Source organism: Sorghum bicolor, chromosome 8 (assembly GCF_000003195.3).
Source record: "Sorghum bicolor cultivar BTx623 chromosome 8, Sorghum_bicolor_NCBIv3, whole genome shotgun sequence".
NCBI lineage: Eukaryota > Viridiplantae > Streptophyta > Magnoliopsida > Poales > Poaceae > Sorghum > Sorghum bicolor.
The window spans coordinates 49,027,300-49,040,621 of record NC_012877.2 but is presented as its reverse complement, the minus strand read 5'-3'; positions in this window follow the sequence as shown (position 1 = coordinate 49,040,621).

Sequence of the window (13,322 nt, the reverse complement as noted above, 5' to 3'; positions counted from 1 at the left end):
ATAACCCTCGAAGGAGTTAAATACTCCCTCGAGGTCTCGGGGGCTACCCCCGCGGGGTCGCTCGCGCGCCCCCGTGGAAGCTCGACCGTAAAATCGAAAGCCTCCACTCGAGCGCCAGCGCTCGAATGAAGACTCGGGGGCTACTGTCGAGGGTATCAACAAGGGGTACCCTCACCAATGCGTATAACGAGATCATCCGTACACACGCGCGGCCATCGACGGCCGCAGCCTCGAAGACGGAAGTAGCGTCGAGCGAATCGATCAGGGCTTGAGCGACAGCTGCCGTCGAATACGGAAGCGGGCTCGAGCGAACCGAGAGGCGTCGAGCGCAAGGACACTGTCCGCCGCCTGACGCGCGCACGAGAGCCAGGGCATTTAATGCACCTGACGCTTCCCCACCTAACACACGGGTCACGGAAGGCGTGATAGGGAACTGGCTTATGTCCCATCGTTCTTTTTGCAGCCTTCCCACCGAACGACCCAGGGCGTGTCAGGACGCAGGAAACAAGGATGGAACGTCTAATCGGGACCCCCCTCGAGACACCCAAGGTCAGCGCTCCAGATATCAGCATATTACACGGCGTCCGACCCTCGACCGAACAGGGTCCCTTCCTAGGGACAAGTTGGGCGTCGACTGACAACACCACAACTATCCCGCCGGATCCGCCGCCCTACCGTACAAGCATGCGACCTCAGAACCAGCGCGAGGCGGCGGGCAGGGCAGAACGCAGGAGCACGCGTAATCATCACCGGGCTATCAAGATGGGACGGCTCGAGGCCATGCCGTACGGAAGCCTCGAGTAGGTCAGCGCTCCATGCGGCTATCGACCCCTACTCTAACATCTACGCATGTACCCTGGGTCTCTCCTTGGAGCTATAAAAGGAGAGACTCAGGAATAGAACGAGGATCACAACACAAGACCACGCTCATACGTAGTAGAGCTCCACACTTCATACCACGCTTGTATTCGCCCCTGTGCAAGCACTTAGGTGCAAGATAATACAAACTCTCTCCTCCCGCTGGACGTAGGGCCTTCTCTTGCCCGAACCAGGATAAATCTCTGTGTCTTCTTGCATCACCATCCGGGAAAGGGAGCACGCATACAAATTTACTCGTTGGTGTGACCCCCCCGGGGGAAAACACCGACACTCTGCTAGTTTCACAGACAAAAACTAAAAGAGCTTGTTTCCAATAGGAGATCTATTTAGTAACCCAAATCTAAAATAGATCTCTAACATAATATCTATAGCCTCTAACAGAGTATTGGAAGACTCATTTTACATTTTAAGTATCAGGAGAGACATAATCCAAATTTAGGTATCATCTCTCTTCGAGACCCATTTACAGAGAATGTTAGGTCTTGTTGTTGAAGAAGACAAAAAATAGATATGAAACTTTTTACATGTAGAGCTACCTAAAGGACAAATAGATCTTATATTTTGGATGACGATTGTTGGAGATAGTCTAACCTTGTGAAGTCCAACAGTGAACAGATTTAGAGAAATTATTATCACTAGTTCGCTACAATGCGTTGCTGACTAAGCTAGTGCAGTCCACTGCTCACCTGTCACCTGTGTCTCTGGCTGCTGGCCCGATCTACTGCTGGAGACGCGCCCCTGCAGTCTGTCTGCAGAGGCCGAGCAGGAGAGCCCCAACACGACAACCGGACAAGGCCACTGGGATTGGGCTGGGCCGCAATGTAACATTGAATTGTTGATGATGGGCTATTGAGATTTGTCTGGGCTAGAGTTTTTTTTTTCATACAGTAGTTACCGAAGGTAAAGTGCGAACTTTCTTATGGCAGAACTTGTTCACCCAGAAATCCTCGACTTAAGTTAAAAAAAAAACATTCTTTGACTTGGTAAGGTGCTCGTATTTTCTTAGATTTATCGGATAGAACTATTTCTCAAAAACAAGCTGAAAAAACTAAATTTGTTTCTGGATTTTTGTACTTTTTTGTTTTCATTTTTCCTGTTATCCGTTCTGTTAATATGGTAAAAATTGGCAAAACTTCAAAAATGAATCCACGCAATCAGGTTTCCATTTTTGTTTGTTTTCAGCCTTATGGGTAATGACATAGGATCGAGATTAGACTGCCCGTCTATCTAAAATGTTTCCAAGTCTGAGAAGGCTACGAAACGGCTGCCGATGGTTGAGATGAGAACACATATGCATTTAGCAACACCATACGGCTTTTAGGGATAATATAAGATTTTTTAAACAGCTCGTTTGTTGAATTAGAAATCACAAGTTTTGTCGGCCAATTATTTTTTCTAAAATAAAATGCTATAAACAGTTATCACCTACTATTTAGCCAATATTGGGATTAAACACGCGTTAAATGGATAAATGGCTAGCGCTAAACAAAAATGACATAGCACCGTGTCATTTTGTTTCTTTGTCCTTAAAAAACCATTGCATTGTCTTTTTAAACCAATCATTGCATTGGGTACTGAGATGTTCAAATAGCACCATAATTTTTTTAGAAAATTTGTCCCTGGTTTCATATTTATTGATTTTTTTATTATTATTTTGATATGTTTCATTTTGATATGTTTATTATGACATAGATTAATGGATACATCTAAGTTTTTTGTAAATTTGTATTATCAATGAACTAGGATGATTTATGGATTTGAGTGGACATTGTGTAGTTAAATCGTATTTGGTTGCCAACCCGGCAACTATCTTTTGCCTTTCCGCTTGAACATTAACGTTTCTCTTTGTCTTTCCATGAATGATCAAATTATGTGTTTCCAGACTATCCTCTCAGGACAGTCTCAGTTAAGTTTTATTTAAGTTTTATTTGCATTTAATATTGTAACACATCAGCAGATTTGATGACTTGATAGGTTAACTAGAGAGTTTTACAAAGTTTTATCTGGATGAAACCAGTTATCACAATTAAACTGATATGACAGTCTTAATAATAACACCATGAATTAACACTCACCACTAGGACTGGCTTAAGACTAACACTATAAAATCTCACAGCAACACATGAGGTATATATTCTGCTAGTTAGTTAGTTAATTAATTAATTAATTAATTAATTAATATATGACTTTATTCGTGTTGCTAGTGCATTTCACTTATTACCCACTGCACTTGTAGTCCTAGAGGCTGTCGGCAGGCAATACTAGTGGGAGATTATTAGACACCATAGTAGAATTTGTTCGTTTGTCTTATAAATCGTATTTTTTCTTTCAGCTATGATTTTTTAGACGAACCTTGCAAAAGAGAGCTGACTGAGATTGATTTGTTTGCTGTCTTGCTGGTGACGACCGATCCATGAAATTGTGCACAGAGCCTCCAGTAGTATTCACTTCAATTTCTTGCTCCAATACCAATCGTCTATGCGGAATATTTCGAAGATTGAGAAAGGCTGCAGCTGTCACACAGCAAATAGTGGTTCAGATCGACGGATACAGATGTAAAAACAACACAAATGGCCATATAAAGGATAGCTGTGCTGTGAAGTTTACTACGGAGTACGTAGCAACGGGTGCATTATTGTGTCTACTGAGATACACTATGCGAGTCTTCTAGAAGTCTAAATACAAGCTAATTGTCGTAAAATCGAGTTCATCTATCCATATACACGCGGTCCATCCACACCTTGATTATTCGGGAAACATACTAGTAGCAGTCACGGTTGATAACATGAGAAAAAACTAATAACATTTATAAATTGCCCTCTTCTGATTTGTTAGTTGTCTTTGTTTCATAAACAATATATCAGAATTTTGTCCTTGTCTGACAATTGTGAATATTAATTTGCCAACACAGATTTAATTTTTGTCTTTGTCTAAGTATGAAAAATAACTATAACTCATTAATTAGTTTTGTGCCAATACAAATATATTTTTGTCCTTGTCTGACTATAGAAATAATTGTAATTTGTTAACTATCTTTTATTAAATGTTTTTGTCCCAACTAACCCAAAGAGGAGGATGGCCAAAGAAAAATGAACTCGCACTACGCCACAAACAATTTGTAGAGGTGGCTCCACCACCTCTATAGGGGCGGTTGGCCCAGCCGCCCCCTCCATAGTGTTCTTACAAATCAGGGCACTATGGGGGCGGCTGGCCGATCCACTGAAAGGTCCTAATATGGCTAGAGAGGGGGTGAATAGCCTATTTAAAAATTCTACAAAATCACTAGAGCAAGAGGTTAGTAAATAACAAAGCGAAGCTTTTTGCTCTAGCTCTAAAGGGGTGTTTGCAAGCCACCTATCCAACAATTCTAGTTGATATGATCACTAGGCACACAAGAGCTATGTCTCTACTTACACTAGAGAGCTACCTAAAGTTTCTATACAAGAAAGTAAGCTACTCTAGTTTGCAAGAAAGTAAGAGAGAAGGTTTGATCTATATACCACCGCGTAGAGAGGATGAACCATTCAATAAAAAGAAGTCCAATCACTGGAAGAAATCCAAAGTACAATCACAATGGAGACACACGATTTTCTCCCGAGGTTCACGTGCTTGCCGGCACGCTACGTCCCCGTTGTGTCGACCAACACTTGGTGGTTCGGTGGCTAAGAGGTGTAGCACGAACCTCGTCCTCACTAGGACACCACAAGAACCTACCCACAAGTGAGGTAGCTCAATGACACGAGCAATCCACTAATATTGCCTTTGGCTCTCCGCCGAGGTAGGCACAAACCTCTCACAATCGCCGGGAGATGGCCACGAACAATCACCAACTCGTACCAATCCTCCTCCGCTGCTCCAAGCCGTCTAGGTGGCAGCAACCACCAAGAGTAACAAGAAAACCGCAGCCAAATCGATCCCCAAGTGCCACTAGATGCAATCACTCAAGCAAATACACTTGGAATCACTCCCAATCTCACAAAGATGTTTAATCTATGAAGGAGATGAGTGGGAGGTGTTTGCTTAGGCTCACAAGGATGTCAAATATGTTAGAATGCCAAGAGAGTGAGCCCCAAGCCAGCCAAACACGTATATATAGCCTCTCAAACAAATAGAGCCGTTGGCTCTTTCACTGGGTCAAAAACGGGGTCACCGAACGCTCCTAAAGGGGCACCGGACGCTCAACACCTGCGTTCGGTGCTCCAACGTCAGCCGCGTGTCAGAGTCTAACGGTAACCTACAGAGCACCGAACGCTGAGCAAGTTGGCACCGGACGCGTCCGGTGCACACCGGTCCTAAACACAGAGAGGTCTGCAAACGTGCGAGGTCACCGGACGCTGAGCACCGGACCGGTCTTAAACCCAGAGAGCATTGCAAGACGCGCAGGGCACCGGACGCACACCACCGGACGCTCTCCGGTGCTTCCAGTCAAGCACTCCGGCCGAAGTCAGATAGCACCAGACGCATGAACAGGAGTCACCCTGCGTCCGGTGCTTAACCCTAGCACCACAGCACACCGGACGCACAGCCTTTGCGTCCGGTGCCTCAACGACCAGCGTCCGGTGAGTGTTTCTCAGCGAGGAACACTCCTACGACTTCTCCAAATTTCCCACCGGTGCAATAGAAAAATATGCACTTCATTTTCTCAAGAAGCGCCGAATCCCGCCGAGGAACCCATCCTCTCTCTACCCTTCAAACTCCACCTCCTTCTGGAATGGAGAGTTGGCTACTGATGCAGACGTTTTATCATGGGCTCGGCAACAGTGCTCGAGAGACCATGGATGCTGCAGCTGGAGGAGCATTCTTATCACTTCCCATACCGCAAGCCACAGCTCTTGTGGAGAAGATGGCGTCCAATCAAGGCTGGAATGAAGAAAGGACCCAGACACGCAAGAGAGGTGGAGGTTTGCATCAGCTCAAGGAGGTAGACATGCTGTCTGCTAAGCTAGACCTGCTCATGAAGATGCTCGATGATAGAGCTGGAGACAAGAAGGAAGTTATGCACATCTACGACTCTCACATGACTTGTGAGGAGTGTGGAGACACTGGACACTCAGACAGCCACTGTCCTGAGATGCTTGAGGATGTGAACTACATCAACAACAACAACAACTACTACTACAACCGTCCTCAACAAAATCAAGGTTGGAATCAACAGAGGCCTAACTACTCAGGTAATTATCAAGGTAACAATTCTTACAACAATAATAATAATTTTCCACCTATGAGAGAGTTAGTGTCTAATCAAGGAAAGCTAATGGATAACCTATCTAAGAAATTGACATCTAATGATAAAATGCTAGAAAATATAAATAATAGAATGGATAATTTCTCTACTGCCATCAAGAATCAAATTAGCTTGAATAAAATGATTGAATCTCAGTTAAATCAAATAGTTGTTGCTGTTCCTGCTACTAACCCCGGTATACCATCAAAACCGGAAGGATTAGAATATGCAAATCTTGTAGACATGTTTGATGCAGGTAATAATTGGAGTAACCCGGTCACTGAGTTCACTACTGACCTTCTGCCGGTCAAGAGAGGTGATCCAGGACGCCCCGTCATCCCGATCTCCATCGGCATGGTGGACGTCCCAGAAGCACTCTGCGACTTTGGCTCTAGCGTCAACATTATACCCAGGGTACTCTATGAAAAATTCTTTACATATCCTTTATTAGAGACAACCATGTGTTTGCAGTTTGCAGATCAGACAATAAGTTGCCCCAAGGGAATATTGAAGAATCTTTGTGTCCGAGTTGGTACCTTATATGCCCTAGCAGACTTCGTGGTGATAGAGACCGGTAATGATGAGAGAGCACCCATCATCTTAGGGAGGCCATTCTTAAACACCGCGGGAGCTGTCATCTACGCTAGTGCTGCCAAGATCAGTTTCTACATCAAAGGGAGGAAGGAGACATTTTCCTTCAAGAACAAGACTACACAAATTCCAGATCAATCCAGACGTGAATCAAGGAAGAGGACCAACAGGAGGAACATGAACAAGCAAGTGTGGACCGAGTCAGCTAAGATGGTCACTGCAGTTCATGGAGGCTAAGATCATCAACTTAAGTCACCGTTTCTGACCAAGAAGGTCGATCCAGGAATGCCAAGCATCTATTGCTCCATAAATGGATACAACTTCTACAAGACAACTTGCGACACCGGATCAGGCGTCAACATAATGGCCGCAGTCACCTATCGGCTCTTGTTCGGGACCATGCCCTAAGACCAACATACATTCAGCTCTAGATGGCAGATCAGACGTTTTGAGAAGTTAAAGGAATAGTAACTGATGTCCCAGTCAAAATAGACGATCATTTTGTCTACACAGACTTTCAAGTTATTGACATGGGAGAAGACGAGTACGATCCACCCATCATCCTTGGAAGACCGTTCCTCAGCACTGTTAAAGCAATCATCTACATTAAAACAGGAGAAGTCCATATGCACTTCCCCTCAAAGAAGGTACGCCGCTATTTTACTGACCCTAACTACATCTTTGAAGAATCTAAGCAGGTCAGAAAACGACACAACCGCAACCAGAGGAGGGAAATTATCAAGGACGGATGGGCAGACTATGAAGGAGAAGTTGTAAGATCAGAAGACGTACAGTTTAAACAGAATTATCCTAAGGAGACCGAAGCACTGAGTCAGGTGTGGAGAGAGAAGATAACCATACATGAAGAGGAGGCGCTGCCGGAAGTACCGACTACGCCACCCAACGAATCCCAGGACAATTGAAGAAAACGGAGAGTCCCGTTCGGAGGACTTAAAAACACCGAACGCCTTGCCAAGAGGTAAACTTGGTAGTTATCCTTTTCCTTTCAATTATTTAAATTAGTTTACTTAATTAGTTATAATCATACTATCCTAAAAAGAAAATAAACAAATATATATATATATATAAGCCCCATGTGAGTATAAGAGTGGCATGAAATCCATAAGTACATTCACTGTAGTGGCATAAAAATGAAATAAATATTTCTTTTCTGCTTTATAAAATGAAAATATAAAAACAGGGAGTAACATTTATTGAGGAAGCTCAACATGATAAAGGCTAGATATTTATGCTAACACTTAATCAGTTCCATAAGCTTTGTTGTCTATTTGAGCTCCACAGAATTTAAGAATCAAGAAGACTAGCAGACGGAGGACATTCTAATCGCTGTCAGAATGCTGTTGACTTTCAAATACACCTCTGCCATCTGCTAGCTACATCAAGAGAAATTACGTCAAAATTCAGCTTGGGGGAGAGCACCCCTATTTATCCCGATAAGTATTTCTATCTATCTTTACACTTATATTATATTAGAATATAAATACACATAAACTAGGAAAAACCAAATAAAGATTTTATACTTATATATATGTCTTTTGCTTAGTTTAATAAATAAATAAAGTGGCTGTGCTAATCTGAATCTTAATAAATAAAACTCTAGCATAGATATGATGAATAGTTGCTCTGCTTAATTTGCAAATTTAAAGTTCTCTCTCAAGTTTAGACATAACTGTTATAATTTAAAGCTTGCTCTAAATCTAAACTTGTGGGATGAAAACTTGATCTGAAGTCTAAGTTGTTAACGGATACGTTATGGGAAGGTTGAGCTGCTGTTTATCTGTTCCTAGAGATGCTAGAATTCTGGAGAATTTTATCTTTTAAAAATCTTTAAAATATTGCATGATGAGTTCCTGTATGATGAGAGTTTAAATTCCTACCACAGCCATATATATACATGCTTGCTAGACTTTGAGCCACACATTTACTTTTTACTGCTTATGAGCATTGAGTGTGGTCAAGCTGTGTAGACCCTTAGGAGCTTGTCATGTGGTTAAATCAAGATTCACTTGCACGTTCACTCACATATGCTGCTTCTACTCCGGAAGTACCATCCATATATATCCACTCATTTCCATCTCTAAAATCACCTAAAAATATTGTACTCCTAATCCGGGAGAGAATAACAAAAAATATTTCTGTTTTTCCCCTGTGAAATAAATGCTCAAGTTATCTTGGTTACTACCACTTGCTATATTATCTCATGAGATGAGTGCTCTAAAAAAAGAAAAAAAAGATACGAGGAAATAAAAAGGGGCAAGTGCCCGGAACCTCGAAAGAAAAGAAAAAGTGAGACGAGAGGTAAAAATGGACAAGTGTCCGACAGTACAATTAGGGGTATAAGATACCCACCTGAAAAAAAAGATATAGCATCTCATTCTCCTCACAAAATTTCAAAAAGCAAGAAAGGTATGTATCCCCTCAAAAGAGCAAAAGTAGAATTAGACTTTCACCATTGTTTTCACCATCACCATCATACACCATTCATTCGCCACATATGCACATCTTGGTTTGACTTATTGATTTGTTTCTTTGGATCCATGGTTTGACTATGCAATAAATGTCTTGTAAGTATGTATATTTTATCTCCCACCTATGAGCTCTAGATATTAAAGCCTTATTAGAGTAGGGTGAGAGAGAAGGCAAATATCACTATGCCTTATACCACAAATACCACATATCTTGAGAGAAGGCATATACCATCACTGCCTTGGTAAGGATCCAGAAATACCACAAAAGAGAGATCTAAGAGAGTCATACAAGGAATCTCTGAGTTTTATTTGAAAATCTGCAAAAACTTCAGAGCTATAGCTGATCAAGAATAAGAGACATGGCACTTGGCTAGACTGTTCTATCTTTTAACTACTCAAGACAGAAGTGACGGTTACAAGTCCCATGGTGAAAGGTAAAGTAAGTAAGTTTTAAGTCTTGACAGTTTACTCTAACTCAGAGATGAGATCTTATTTAAAAGCATGTGTACCGTCAAATTTTAAAAGGTATTACAACAACTTCTGATCTATCGCTGAGATTATCCTTGCTCAGGGACGAGCAAGAGGTAAGCTTGGGGGAGTTTGTTGACGGTCCTTAAGTATCAAATTTAATTATCAAATAAACAAAGAAAAGGATCCAAATGAAATCAACATCTAGACTTAGGGTTTTATCTGACAGAATTCCACGAGTTTTGGTGTTTGTCTATTTCTGCAGGGGGTTATCAGGAAATACGAAAGAAAGGCCCACATGTCTGGATTACATAGAGATATCAACGCACCGCGCAATTTTCTACCATCTAGAAGACTCCAGAAGCCGCGAGATCGAAGCGGAGGCGAAACGGGGCCAGGACCTGGGCGCCCGCCCAGTTGCCCTCGGCGCCCCCCCCTCTCTGAGTCAAATCAGGACTCTCTCTCGGGAAAGACCTCCACCGACCTAAAGGATCAAGGATAACTGTTCAATCAATGTCGGTTTGATCCAACGGCCCATATTCACTTGAAGGGATTATAAAACTAGACCCCCTGGCCCCTGGAGGAGAGAGCCTCTCAACCCTAATTCATTATTCCTCAAGGGAGAAGAAGCCCCTGATCAAGATTAGAGCCACCACATCAATTAGATATCTAGATTAGCATAGCTACATAGGATTAGAACTAGAAGGAGTCAATCTTCGATTGGTTTCCGGATCTGTCAGGAGGATTCTTGGTAATTCTATAATTGTGCTTCTAATTATTCTTCTAATCATCTTTGTTATTCAATATTATGAATATGACTTTGTTCTACTTCAATATATTGCTTATGACTTTGCTCTACTTGCTTATATTCAAAATTATATTGTTCTTAGTTTATCATAGTTATGTACTTGGCTTAGTTAGATTGGATCTATATACATGATTAGGATCGTATAGCGTTTATGCATCGGATCCATGGGTAAATGATAGATATTGTGTAGGCGTGGTGCTTATATCGTATTTATCTGCGATTGTACCCAATATGCCAGATCATGGGGTAGTTCGTGATAGTGACAGCTTCATTGACTCTCGTGTATTGGGCTGGCAGAACAACATTATTACAGGGGAGTGATTGCTATGTTTCTCATTTACCTTGCTAATATCACTATGCATGGGCGTAGTCTTGTCTCACAATGATTGCTAAGTATGCTTGCACTAACTATGATAATGCTAAACTATATAGTTGAGAATAACTTAGGAAATATTCTTGTAGTTCGTTCTAATTCTATGCTAATGACTTTCTAGAGTATCTAATTGAGGTGCTTATCATATTTATATGTGGCTAGTTATGCTGATCAGATTATTTATCTTTGTCACTATTCATTACTTCATATATCTTTTATGTGACACTTATCCCTGTATGAAAGAGTTAGATACAATGTTCTCAATTATACATGCAGTGATAGATACTCAATCTCATATTCTATTCTGTAATCAATATTGATGATTGCTAATCCCTTCCCAGTGGTAAAAATATAAATAATGATACCTGGAATACTTCCCGGTTAAAATGTTACATCGGTATTAATCTGTGCGCTTGCAGATCCCATTCATTATTTATTTAGAAGAGCAATTGCATATTTCAATACCGCGTCTCTCATGTCATGCTGGGGATGACAACTTGGCTTAAGTGGTATGAGGGATAGGTTTGGCATTTTTGGCACCGTTACTAGAATTAGAAAACTAAGTCTACTTTTGGTAATGATGTTAAGAATACCCAACAGCAACAATCCCTAAAAGGCCAAATCTGCTAACTGTCGATCATCCAGAACGAGACTGTAACATTTGTTCTTTACGTCTCACAGCCTCTGCACAAAGCTTTCCACCGATTCATCATTGCGTGGTCTTAATCTCACTAAATCGGTAATCTTCTTCTCATGAACTCCAGAAAAGAAGTATTTATGAAATTGCTTCTCCAGATCGGCCTAGGTAATTACTGAATTTGGAGGTAATGAAATAAACCAAGTAAAAGCCGATCCTGACAAAGATGATGAAAATAAAAGAACTCTCAACTCATCTCTGTTAGCAGCTTCTCCACACTGAATGATGAACCGATTGACGTATTCCATGGTTGATATGTCATCTTGCCTAGAGAACTTAGTGAACTTCGATACCTTGTACCAATTTGGGAGTGGAATCAAATCATAAGTAGGAGGATACGGTGTACGATGTGTTAACCTTGGGTTTTATTCCAAACTGACCCCTCATAACTTCTGCTATCTTATCGGCCCAATAGGCATCGGTGTCTTGCCCATGTATGGGTTGAATTTCTAGCACCTGCTGATAAGCTTCCACATGCCTCTAGGGTACACGATCTCCAGGAAACATTACATTAGCCATAGCTTGCTGACCACTGATTTGCTGAGCGAGATTCATCGGCTAATTTGCCGGCCCTTGATTCTAAAGACCGACCTACATCTGACCTTGCTAGAATCTCGCAGCCTGATGATTCTGTTGTGTTGCATGTGGAAAGACCAACTGCCCTGTCCAACCATTATTGGCATTCATTGGCACAGGTCCTACCGATGGCTGATGATTAGTTGTTATGGTTGGGTTAACATAACCTGTCTGAGTCATAAACCTTTGTTGAGTCGGCAATGGATTTGTCGATGAGTTCGCATTAAGCATCTGGAATGTGGGCGCTTGAAAATTCCCAGTAACAGATCTTGCAGTGGTAGTTGTTCAATACTGAGGAATTTGAGTCATCGGTGAAACTAGAGGTGCCGATGTCATAGGAGCCTTCCCTGCTAAATCAGTTACTTGAGATGTTCCAGAACTATATGCAAAAAAATCTAGGGCATACCATATCCCCACCAGTTGGGAGGAACTTGGCAGTTCTGAAATATAGACCCTGACATAGCCGATGCCGATAGATCTATGTTCAGTTGAACTCGTCCCTCTGAAGTCATTGGATCAGATCTCATCGGTGTAGATTGCTCATTAGCCAAACTCAATGTGCTTGGAGGGGAAGTAACCTCTGTACCCGCAACGGCTGAAGGAGAGGATGGAGCCATGATTGTTGACAATCCTGGCTGATGATAAGCCGGGCCATCATAGAGTGATGGCATCTATCCTTCTTTAAAAGTTCGAACCACGGTGTTGTAAACAGTATTGGATAGCACATTGGAGTGATTGATCAAAGCACGATTAATAGCAGTATTAACCATGTCTTGCAATTTACCAGGATTGGGATCAAAGGTAACCTACAGAGGCATCGACAGATCTTGCTTCTGGATAACTTCCCCACTCCTATTCACGCTGAAGGATTTTAGGCAAAGCTGCTTGTATTCCTCCATAGCCCTCTCCATAGCCTGCTTCTGTTCATCCCTGAGATCGGCTTCTATCACAGCAATGACGTTCTCCGTGTCGAGATCAGAAGTGGCCATGTTGATCTTGGTGATAGATTTATCCCACCGGGCATGCCAAAAGATGTGTTGATGCAAAAGTAAATCTGCAAACACAAAGGGGCTAATACTCGATTTTTGATGTTAAGGCGTGCTAGCCTATTTGACCTAACAATAGACAAAGGTGATAACTTGAATACTTTGGTCCCGACAACAACGATGCGCCCGGATGCCACGGCCAAGAGGTACTCACATGGAACTCGAGAATTC